Genomic DNA, 13,372 nt, shown 5'->3' with positions numbered 1-13,372 from the left:
ACTTCATACCTTGTAACAGTTTAGATCCAGTATGACATTTCCAACCAAGAGTTACAGTAAAAAAAATAAATAAAAACTGACATTTTAAACATTCTTAGGTTTAGTCTACACGTTTTCTCCAGCGTTTAACCTGCGGCTTTAAAAGCCCATGCGTGAAATTCCTACGCATTCCAAAAGGCCAATCTACACCAGGACGTTTCCTTCGAGGCTTGTTTATGAACATTATCTATAAAGTTGCTTGCAACGTTTACAAAATGCTTTAAAACGCTGGAAAACAACAAAAAAACGGGAGAAAACATGGGTAAAGCTTCCATTGATTTCAATAGGCCGTTTTCCTGCGTTTTTAGGCACTAATAACGTAAACGTGTTAAAACGCGGCATAGGCGTATGTATAATAAAACTGAAAAAAAAAGCAATAGGAACATTTACATGCATTTTTAAAAACGTCCGTGTAGACCCAGTCCAACTGTAGTGCTACAGAATAGAATCAAGGAAGCCAACAGTCTTTTACCAGTCACTTCACAACCACTATCACAGACCTAGAAGGCACCATTAACCAAGAGCCAACCTAAATTTGGAGAACTGAGGTGATACCACAGACTTTACAAGTAATGGAATAAAAGTGACCTTGTAATCACATGATCACAGCCCAACCTACAAATTAAAGCACCTCTGTGTAAGCCTATGACTTGCTGCACCCCCGGATAGGTTTTACATGCTGCAATTAAATGTGACCTAGTCATTAGCTCTATAGATACGAAGGCCTTGATAGTAGCATGTACAAACCAGAGTAAAGACAACACAGGGCAGTGTTCTCTCCAGCCCCTTTTAGCCGGACGCACCACCCGGCACTTTTCAGCAGTCACCCGGCTGTTTTTGGGCGATTACTGATGAGTTTGGTCACAATACAAAGGCTGCCACCCACCTACAATTTCTTCCCATCCAGCTTAAAAAAATTTCTGGGTTGAGCACGGTAGGGACTGGAGAGCATGGCCTTGAAAATACCAAAATATAAGTGTATATTGGTTAGATTTGTCCGCATCCCAGGTAAAAATTCTAGAAGTGAGGTATCTGCCTGCTGCTGTGATTACAGTTGACAGAATCTTACAGAACTGAAAGCAAATTATCCCTCTACAAACTGAGGTATTTATACAACATACCCTCCAGGATATGATGAATCCCATGACATGACCACCTTTTTTTGTTTACTAACTAATAACCAGCTCATCTTGTATGGTGTAAGACCATCGGTCCTGTATTATGCATAACATTAGAAACCTGTATTAGGGCAGACATAAGACAAGGTTGACCGTTGGAGAAGCAAGGGATACAGTAAATATATTACTTTATTTGTCAACCCCTACGAATATGGGTAAGAGGGACCTATTGCAATGGTAAAGTTTTTCAGTTTTAGGGACATGGCACCAAATGTAGAAGAAAAAGGCTAGAGCTGCCTAGCCCCAGATAAACTGGCAGTAAGAGCAAAGAGAAAAGAAGCAAAAAAAAAATATATACCCTGCAGAATGAAGAAGACACTAACTTTGCTTATTAAAGTGGAACTACAATTTCCCAATAAAACAAACAATCAGACAGCATTGTTATTGTAGAAGACACAGGTAATATCCCTTCTGCAATAAAGCATGCTACTTTTTAATTAAAGGACTCCAGGCTTTCCCCAGGGCTGATGGGAATGAATGGAAATCATCTCTGGCATGGGCAATCAACACAGATAAAACTGGGAACCTGAAAGATGGTGGCACGAATGCCAAAGCAAGGAAAAGTGAGTGGAAAATAAATAAACAATAACCAGTGATTGTGGGTATGAAGAAACATACAGCAGCCAACTGCGTCCCAAGTCCAAGCGTTGTCACATGGAAACAGGAGGAATATTATCACCTGGCTTCCATCACCAAATGATGTAACACAGGATGGAGTGACAGAGGAGAGCTGTGATGTATTAAGATGTGTGTGTCTGTCACTCTGTCTCTATGAGAGCCTGTACTCCTAAGCCATAAATGGCATGCAATCACAAAAACACTCACTATAATACATTTTGAAACTCAACCTCGATAAAACAGAACTCATCACCCCCACACACACATTCCAAATCTCTCCCTGACATATTCTTAACTGCTTGTCTTGGCATCACATTTGATTCTGCCCCCTCATTTACCCCCCATATTCAGAACATTTCCAGGTCCTTTCACTTTCACCTACACAACATCTCCAAAATCCATCCCCCCAACCTGTCCAAAGACCACCAAACTCCCGTGTACAGTGCTGCATAATATGTTGGCGCTATATGAATCCTGTTTAATAATAAAACTTTTAACATCTACATTATGGGTCCTATCACAGGATGTTTATAACAGGAAGAAAAATAATGCAACCTTCACTTTCCGACACATTCTTGATGCGTTTTATTAGGTTAGCTGTTCTGTGCACCACACACTGGGATTACCTGTTCTGTGACAAATAAAAAGACCCCAAACACCTTAAAGACTCACATACCAAAAATAAATAGCAGGAGACCAAATGAAACCCACAGGAAATAATAAAACTTGTACAGCAGCCTCAATTGCCATCTGCTGGCTGAAGTTGTAAATATTTACATGTAAACTGTAGAACCCTTCACAATCATACAGTGCAACATCTCACTTTTACCAAATTTATATGGAAGATTTTAATGGATGCCGCACTTGAGATTTTGCTGAAATCACACTTTTATATTTCAGTCATAAAGAGATTATCCAAAAAAAAAAGTCATAAACAATCATAACCCATTATATAGAATCCTCAATCTCATGTGATCATATACAGCTTCTTACTCATGACTCTACACTCATTATTACACAATATTGATATAGCACCATCATATTACACAGCACAGTACAAACTCCATAGTCATGTCACTAGCTGCCCCTCAAAGGGGCTCACATAATGTCCCTATCATAGTCATGTCATTAATACAGTCTAAGGTCAATTTTAGGGTGAAGCCAATTAACCTAACTGCATGTTTTGGGATGTGGGAAGAAACCCAGAGTACCCGGAGGAAACCCACACAAACACAGAGAGAACCTGCAAACTCCATGCAGATAGTGATCAGGCTGATATTCAAAATTGGGACCCAGAGCTGCAAAGACCAGAGTGCTAACCACCAAGCCACCATGCTGCTCTCATGGCACAGCTATGTTCAGATCATTTTGAATTCATGATATGATTGTACATTTTGCAGCTACTTGGAGAAATAAAACCAGCTTGCTGTGTCCTAGCACATCTGTGGTGTGTAATCTTATAGAAATGAAGACAGAAGTGAAGGTGCCCTGGCACTGTGACAAGCATGGAAGAGCTCTGACACCTCTGATTGGTAGCTATAGGAGAATTCCGCTTTTCCACTGCTCACCATACTTCGCTGTACAGATCACTGCCTGGTCACCTGACCAAACCTAGCACTAAGAGAATATCTTCCGTGTTCTAAAATTCTGCCATGAAGATTGGCCCGAGCGCCCCCCCCCCCCCCCAGACACCGGACCAAGACTCCCCCCTTCCGGATACTGGACTGAGCCCCCTCTAGACATTGGACCGAGTCCCGTCCCCCCGGACATGGGCCTGAATGCCCCTGGCTGTACATAGAAACGTGTTAAATCGCAGCCGGCCGAGCCTGGCCACACAGCGGAGACCTCCAAACTCATGACACCAGATGGGCTCAGCTGCAGCGCTCCGTAGGCCCGGCCTCCCCCCACACATACCTGCTTAAGCCGGGCTACCAGCACATTCTTCACCCCGGTCACATCCAGGTTTCTCCGTTTCAGCTCCGACTTTAGGTCGATAACTCGCAGCTCGGACACTTTTTTCCTCTCAGACGAGCTACCACTGCTATTAGACGACGCCATGTCTGCAGAATGACCCCCAGGCCCCACACAACTCCGCAGTACCCCCTACACAATAGGAAAATGCAGCAGCGATACTTGTACTTCCGGTAACGTCACATCCGGAACATGTGTTTTGTTTCTATCCTCCCACTACACGGTGGGAAGAAAATATATTCCCAGACTTTAGGGTTCCGGTCTCGTGTTGGTATTCAGGCATATGATTCCCATTAGGGAATGTCACATTCCCTCAAACATTTCCTGGTGAATTATCAGGTACTGCTATTGAGACAAGTGGCCTGGAAGATTCTCCACCAGGGAATGTCATATTTACTGCTTTATTAGTAAAGCTTTAAATGTTGGCTTTTGTGACACACAACAAATGTTTACTCTTAATTTGTTATTCTTTTTTACAGCTAATAACCCACAAATGTCTCTTAGTGTTAGGCTGAGTACAAACGTCCAATAATCAGAAGAATGGTTGTGCCGAGGAAAATATGACGTGTGCAACACCCGATGTTCATCAATCCGCCATGACAGATCCATGAAAGAAGATCGGGAGCAGCCGTTATGCATAAATAAAGGAGAGCACAGCGGGGTGCCACTCACTCACCCCTCTTTATTAAATAAAATAAGTGCTGTGTGTACAACGCTTGTTTGTTTAAAACAGATCTAAAATAAAAACAAAAAACGATACTTACCTATAATCCTGCAGGTTCCTCAATGGCACTGGTCATTCCCACAATCCAGTCCCACGTCGTCCTAGAATTCCTCATCGTCCTAGCGCAGAGGAAGTACCGGGCAAGATCTTCAATCTTCTCTTCCATCTTCTTCTTAAGACTTCTTTCTACGTCACCCGATATCGCTCTGCACAGGTGCAAGATCGGGTGATGTAGCCAATGTGAAGGGGAAAAAAGAGCCAATCTTAAGCTACGTACACACTTCCAATAATTATCGTTGGTAAACGAACGACAAACGATCCTGCACGATATCGGCGAACGATCGTATAGCACCGATCCTGTACATGCAGATAACGACACGATCGTTCGCAGATATTGTACACACAATAGATGCGATCGTTTGAGCGATACAGGAAGTGACGTGCACGACAGGAAGTGAACGAACGTTCGTTCATCACGCATGCTCAGACCATGGACGATCAATGAACGACCGTACACACGATAGATGGTAAACGATCGTCGTCCAATCCGATCCGCCGGTCCGGTCGTTCATTTCCAGCGACTATTCTCGTTCGTCGGCGTCGTTGGTTACTTTTTTTACGAACGATTTTTGACCAATCGATCGTTCGTCGTTCGTTCGTCGTTCATTTCCAACGATAAAAATTGGAAGTGTGTACGCAGCTTTACTGTGCATGCGTGAGATCAGCATTTCTTTTACTAGGAGGAAAAATGCCCCTTCTGCGTATGCTCAAGTTTAGGGCATGCGCACAAGGAGCAGCCAGAGCCTTCTGGGATGCATGACATAGGTCAAGATGATCAAGACTTAAATAGGCAGGTCTGCACCTTTTTTTTTTTTTTTTTAAAGAGTGTTGCACCTAAAAATACAATTTTTTACCTTACATAGAAGGGTTGTTTACCCTTCTATGTAAAGAAAAAATGTTAAGTTTAGGTGCGCTTTAGGATAGTTTCCAGCCATAAATATTTGTGTGTGTAGCCATACAGAGATCCTGCTGGATGTGGTCAGGTGTTAAGCCATTGCTTAAACATTGGTCATCATTGGTTTATCTTCCTTATCCCCCCCCCAATCTGATTATACCAGTCTCTTTTCTATCATTGCACACACTGGTCCCTGTTGTGTCCTAACTGATGATTCTTGTTCTCTGTCCATATTTGGTATGCTGTTTGTCCTGTCCTGACTTGAATTCTGCCCGCCTTGAGTGTGACTCCTGACTTCACTCTTGCTCCTAACCTGAGCTTTGCCATTTGATTTCAGTTACCTATACTGCTTCAATTTAATAAAGCATAAATCTATTCAGAATAACATTAAAAAATAATAGATAATAAAAAATTGCCCAGGAAAACATAAAACCAACTTTTGCAGCAATATTAGAGCCTTCAGCCCCAACATGTTCCAGTTAGGCAGACTAATCAAATTACTAGCAGACTGGACCTTCTGTTCCCTTCAATTATTTGGGTTCTTCTGGGGTATTTTTTTAGGACTTTCAGATCATTTCTATTGGTAATTCCAAACTAAAACTCACCTCTGCTGTGGCAACAGCTATACACATACAGAAAATGATAAATCCTTCTCATTATATACAGCCAACATGGCAGCACACTATATTCTAATACTCAGTCTCCTTTTGAGTGGAGTACTTCCAGAGTCTCTGCCATTTAGAATTCATTCAGAATAAATAATTAAGGCTTCTGTCATTTTGCCTTCACTTTTCCCACCTCATGCTGCCCCTACTCTTAAAAAAAAACTTCACCTAAATATTTATGCTTAGTATACACTTTCAACTACTGTCAGCCAAAATGATAGTTCATGATTCCTTTGGAAGACAGTTTAGAAGTGATCACTGTACAGATGCTCTCTATAAAGCTGCATGTTCTATAAATAAAGGTGGGGGTACTTTAGGCACCCCATCACATTGTTTTACAAATAGTACAACAATATCAGTTGTTATCCAACAATCATTGGAAATTCAACAAGGAAGGAGCACCAGCAAACTCCCCAGTGATGATGTCAGGGGACACAGAATAACACCAGAATTTCCCTGAGACAACCAGAAATGATTGCTTCGGGCATTGAAAGTATAGCGTGGCACAAACCTTGAAGGGATATGCTGTCAGGTATTTCTTCTGCCCTTCAACTTTCTGGCTTAAGGCTGCCATATATATATATATATATATATATATATATAAATATATATTATATATATATATATATATATATACACATTTTTATATGAATTTGGTTTAAACATCTTCTGATTTTCAAACAGTCCTAAAAGTAGATGATAAAAACCTACTTAAACAAATTTTAAAAAAATATTATTCTTGGTATGTATTGTATGTATTTTTTTTGAAAAAAAAAACATATTACTAAGTGAATCCTTTTTATTATCAAATAATTTAAAGGTGAAACCACAATCTGTAGGGACAAAATTATCTCAAAATCAATAGTCCATAGTATAAAAATAAAGCTTTGTTGCACAAGAGCTTCACAGATGTGGGAGCTTAAAATGGACCCAAATTCAAAACATTTACTTTACATAAAAAGGTAGGCAGAATGGGTAGGGCGGCAGAATGGAGCGCATGCCTCCTGGGATAACTACATCACACATCCCGAGAGGCTCTTGGCTGATCCTTGTCAAGCATGCGCAGAAGGAACCCTTTCTTTAATGAAAGAAAAAAAATTGCCATTCTCACGCATGCGCAGTGCGAGATCAGGTAACATACGAAGAAGAACCCGGAAGAAAAAAGAAGAAGGTGTCGGCGCCAGGCCGAAGATGGATGCCGGGAGGACGCGATCCCAAACAAAAAAACCTCCTGACAGATTGACTGATCTGCAGTGATTTTTTTTATTTTGGGTCTAGTTCTGCTTTAGGCAGTTAAGCATGTTTTTAACAACAAATGAATACAGAGGTATTACCCAATTACTGTATATATTCAGGAGTCTGTTTATAGAGCATGTGTAAAATTAACCTCCCCTCTTATTGTATGATATTTACCCCACCTTCTAGATTGTAAGCTCCTCCGTGCAGGGTCCTCTTCTCCTCCTGTTTCATCTGCATCTGTCTGTTATTTGCAACCCCTATTTAATGTACAGCACTGCATAATATGTTGGCACTGTATTATTACTGTTTATTAATAATAATATTAATATTATCAATAATAATAATAATAAAATAATAATAATAAACTATAGGTATCATTATAAAGCAGTGAATCTGACATTCACTGGTGGAGAATCTTCCTGCTCCGTGTGTTTCAATGGCAGGAATTGATTCTCCACCAGGGAATGTTTCAGTGAATGTCAGGTTTACTGCTTTATAATTGGCCCTTTTAGGTTATTTTGCACATGACAAGAAAGGTCCATGTTTATTAAAAGGCCTTGAAGAATCTAGACTTGTTATACAGCATTAATGCTTACCACCATTTCCAAATATGATTTTACTTCTGTTGCTTCACTTGAATATGATATTTTAATTTTTCTTTTGTCTTTACAATTCTGCCAGTAGTAGGTGGGTAAAATCTGTGGGCTCACAATCTAATGTGCCTACCTCAGACAAATGTGAATGTCTTTATGTTAATCTTTAATACAGTCTAAGGTCAATTTTGTGGGGAGACCAATTAATCTAACTGCATGTTTTTGGAGCGTGGGAGGAAACCGGAGTACCCAGAAGAAAATCCACGCAAACACGGGGAGAACCTGTAAACTCCATGCAGATAGTGCCCTGGCCAAGATTTGAACCTGGGACCTAGCACTGCAAAGGCGGGGGTGCCCTAATTACAATGGATCCATATAATTTATTTTGCAAATATATTCTTAGCTATGAAAAATGTATCTGTAGTTTTTGCAGTCTGTGATTTAGTACAATTATGTCTTGAGATTAAGTATCTGCATGGGCAGCCTGTGAGGATGGCTAAAGACTTCAAACCTAACAGAAGACTGGGCAAAGATCACAGTGGCCAAAAAGAGAGCGACAAACAAAATTTAAGCTGTAGCAGTGCTGGAAGTAGGTACATTAGTAGGTAAGTGTGCCATCATAACCCACCTGCAATCTATAAATCAACATTTCCTTGCATGATGCACTATGGCGAGGATTACATTATAGGGTGACAACTCTCAGTTGTCCTTTTATCATACACACCATTGATGGAGCCTATAGGTGTCATGTGCACACCTTTTGTGCATAAATTGTCTGCTAATTAGCAATCAGAGCTGAAATGCATTCATGTAGACAAAAATGTTCAACAGATCAGTATCATTGAGGTGCAATTGTGAAAAAAACAATGGCAACTTTGTGGTTGTAGTTGCTTACATAATACTTTAGCAAGTAAGGCTGCATACACGCATGCAAAAATTGTCATTGGAAAGGATCTTTCATGATCCTTTCCAATGACAAAAGACTGCACGATGCATGACTGAGCGCTGTACCGCTTAGAATAGGGTTCTAAGTGACATGCAGGCATCTTTGCGTATCCTATTGACTTGAAGTGCATCAAGTCCAATTGTACGTAACTATATAAAAGATAAAAGCACATATATTTTTGATAACTCAAAGTTTAACAACTGTGATATTTCATCATTAATGTTTTTAGGAAAGAGTAAACCACTATTACTGCTAAGTTTTAATATACCGGTAATTCAGATATCCAGTAGTAATTAATTGCATGCAACTGGACTTGTAATGTTGAAGCAAATTTAAGTTTCATTCAGAACTGAAGAAGCAGCTTGAATAGGCTGCAAAACTTCTTCAATATTACAACAAGTTCTGATAAATGTCACCAACTACTACTAGGTATACAATCACATGAGAACTTTCACCGACAATTCAAGATACTTTTTTTTTACCAACACAAAAGTGTACCTTATGACAAAATTAGATAGATGTTTTCTCTGACCTCGTTCAAAATGATCTGTACACATGCAGAAGACCCATCCTCTCTCAAGAGTGGGAAAAAGAACCGACTAAAGAACTAATTGGAGGGATAACATTATTAAATAGAACATGTGTCCCAAATAGATCATGGGACACAAATACTTTGCTGCTAGCTGTTTTCATGGTGGTAGAACAATCTAGTGGATAGGCACCCTGGATGTTCAAGAATGGTGGAGAGGATGTAACCAAAGAGGCAATTTTCTGTGTTGGAAACATCTGGCCATTTTACCAATATAGTTTTTTTTACACAGTATTTATATAGCACTGACATATTACGTAGCGCTTTACAAAGTCCATAGTCCTGTCACTAGCTTTCCCTCAAAAGGGCTCACAATCTAATGTCCCTACCATAGTCATACGTAATTATTACAGTCTAAGGTGAATTTTGGGGAAGCTAATTAACCTAATTGCATGTTTTTTGGAATGTGGGAGGAATTACACACAAACACGCGGAGAATCTACAAACTCCATGCAGATGGTATCCTGGCCAAGATTTGAACCTAGGATATAGTGCTGCAAGGCCAGCAAAGGCCAGCTAACCTCTGAGCCACGTTGCTGCCTTTTATACATATGAAATATTCATATCAAAATATACATATCAAATATTGATGTTCTGTTTCTCAACACTTCCTCAATGCAGGCAAATGCTTGATTCCCAAGCAAGGAAAGAAGAAAAGTGAGCCCACATGGAAGATTGATTCATATAAAGGAATAAATCAGTGGAGACAGAAAAATAAATGCACATTATCAGAATTGAATATGAAAGACTTTATTACATGTCGGCTGTTTGGTTAGGTGTCACAAGCTCAGATAACACCAGCACCCATATAAGAAAGCCAGCGACAAGAAATCTGATTTGAAAAAATGCACTCAACATTTATTACTACTTGAATCCTTTGGTTGATTGTAACTTTAGCATGCAAATAAGGGTTTAAAAAAATGTATCTTATGTTACGGACCTAAACTCAACATTTTTACTTTACATAAAAGGGTAGACAAGTTAAATTTTTATTAAGGAAAATAAAAAAAAAGGGTGCAGCACTGCCCCCATAAGTTTATATCACCGTGGAGTGCAGAGCCTCACAGGATACCTATATCACACATCCCATGAGGCTCTGGCTGCTTGAGATCGGGCATGCACAGAAGGGGCATTTTTTCCACTAAGGTAAAGAGATGCCAAACTCACGCATGCACAGTAAGATTGGGTCTCTTTTTTTCCCCCTTTACAGTGGGCTTTGTCACTCGATCTTGCTCCTACCCTAAAGCTGCGTACACACTTGCAATTTTTGTCGTTGGAAAGGATCTTTCTCGATCCTTTCCAACGACAAGGGAGTGTACGATGCATGAACGGTGCTGTACATACAGCACCGTTCATGCTCTATGGAGAGGGGAGGGGGAGAGCGACGGAGCGGCACCCTGCTGCGCGCTCTCCCCTTCCCTTTCATTAGGATCGGTCGTCGTCCATCGTCCGTGGATCCGGCAGGTCGGTCGTCCGGACGATGGACGACACCGACTGTACACACGGCAGATTTTCGCCCGATAATTGGCCGATGCTGATTATCAGGCGATAAAAATCTGACGTGTGTACGTAGCTTAAGTGTAGGCTGGCCTTGGTCACCTAAACGTACATTTATGGACTCACCTGACTACTTCTCTAAATCCTAATTACATATTTGTCCTCTTAGAAATGTGAGGTTAGCCACATTACAATGGGAACAAATAGAATGCACGTGGGCATATTTTCTGCTGAGCTGCTACACCTAAAGTGTATGTAAATGCAAAACAGTTTGAAGGAAGTGTTAGTTCCTTTTTCATGTTTTTGTTGTTGTCTGTGTCCCTGTTGAGAAGATTGTTTTTATTATCTGTTGTTGTTTCCACTGTCAAAAAACAAAAACAAAAAAACTTTTATAGTTGGTAACAAAAGTAAGAGAAAAAGGGAAATTATCCGGTGAGGATAGTTGATTAGTTGGCAATTGGTTAAAAAAAGATTTTCCCTCAGGTTTCTTCACATTTGCATCACAAGGACAGTAAATGAATGCAAATGTCCCTAGTGGGACAGAAAAATAAAGTATCTGTCTAGTAGTAGTTATTCACATTCAGTTGGACTTGTTTTTGTAATGTTAAGGACATTTTGAAGTGCTGACTAACTACTACTAGATGTACAATAACTTAGATAAATAGGAACCTTCACAGACGACCTGATCATTGTATTAACCCCTCTCTTTCCCACAGTTTTTGTTGATTTCTGAATAGGCCACTCAAGCCTTGGTTTAGCACATTCTAACTGTGCTGTTTTGGCAGCTACAGAGTGCTGGACCGTACACACTTCAAATAGTTCTCGCCCGATCTTCGGTTCATGCCGATATCGAACAAGAATCTAATGTGTGTACAGCGCGTATCATTCATCGTCTGGCGGATCCACAGACGATGAAAGATCGTAATGCAAGTGAAGGGGAGGAGAGCGCGCAGCAGGGTGCCGCTCCGTTGTTCTCCCCCTCCCCTCTGCATAGAGCAGAAGGGTGCTGTATGTACACAACTCATTCATGCATCGTGCAATATTAGTCGTTGGAAAGGATCATGAAGGATCTTTACAATGACTATTATTGCACATGTGTATGCGGCTTCAGCTAGTTTCAGCTGGGAACTCTCTACCCCTCCTCTTTCTGGGCCTGATTAGGTAAAGCTCTCCAAGACTGGAGAAGATAGACTATAATGGGAGAACCTGGGTAATCCAGCAAAACTGGACTGGATCTGGTCCAGAATTGACCACATTTGTCACTTTTTAGCAAATTATATTTAATAAATCCATTCCTGGTTTTCTGGATTATCCAGGTTCTAGCATGATAGTCTATCTTCTCCATTCTTGGAGAGCTTTATTAAATCTGGTCCTCCCTTTCTCTCTTGGTCACACCCGTCTTGGGATCCAGTAATCCTGCATGGCTTCTGCCTCGATCGTGTGCACCACAGCACTGGTTCCTAAGACTAGCTCTTGCAGATATGCATGCAGGCAGCTGTCTGCAGTACTGAATTGTTCACTAACACCCTTATTTTTCCTCTATGGTGCTGCCATTACGAGACGGTACATGTATCGTCTCCCCTAAGGCAATTGTTCCATTAGGAAGCAGTAACTGCACTGCAACCTCACTGCCGGTCTGAACATAGTCTTTATAGAGCCTTCCTTCAAGGTAGTTGGGGGGACAGAGGATAGCATAAGGTACACAGCCTAGGGGAGAAAAAAGTACAAATCTAGCACTGGTTTCCCACCCAAAAACCAAAGTAATGGTTTGGCTATATATAGACTTTAACTGTAAAGTAAATAGACAAAAATTGTATTTTTGGCTGATACATGTAAAAAGCAGCAATAATATAAGTAGTATTCAGACATGGCATCATTTATCAAAGTTCACAAAATGAAAAGAAAACAAAGAGAAACTTATGCCACCCAAACCACCACACTAGGTAAGCTGGTATAGTATGGTGTGGTAAACAGCAACACCTTCTAGGTCACAGTTCCAAATATCCGCAGAACACCAGCACTATCCAAAAACCACGTTTATACACGTTTAAACGTGTAAACTGAGCTATTTCTAATTTTTATGCCTTGAAAATAAACAAATTTTCTTCTGTACATGGTTTTAGTTAGTGCTGGCTCACATATTTTTGTCAGAAAAGAAGAAAAACTCCAGCTCAAACTAAATCCCCATTGGGGAGAATTCTCTTCACTTCCTGTCCTGGTTTAGTGCAAAATTTAACGATCAGCGGTAAAAGCTGACACAGATCTAACCCTTAACAATTATCTTTGATTGTGGTTTTTCAGTCCTTATACATTTATAGGAAACCCCCCAGTGTGATCCCAGAGATCAGTAGAATTCAA

The sequence above is a fragment of the Pyxicephalus adspersus genome, chromosome 2 (assembly GCF_032062135.1).
Source record: "Pyxicephalus adspersus chromosome 2, UCB_Pads_2.0, whole genome shotgun sequence".
NCBI lineage: Eukaryota > Metazoa > Chordata > Amphibia > Anura > Pyxicephalidae > Pyxicephalus > Pyxicephalus adspersus.
This window is presented reverse-complemented; position numbering follows the sequence as displayed.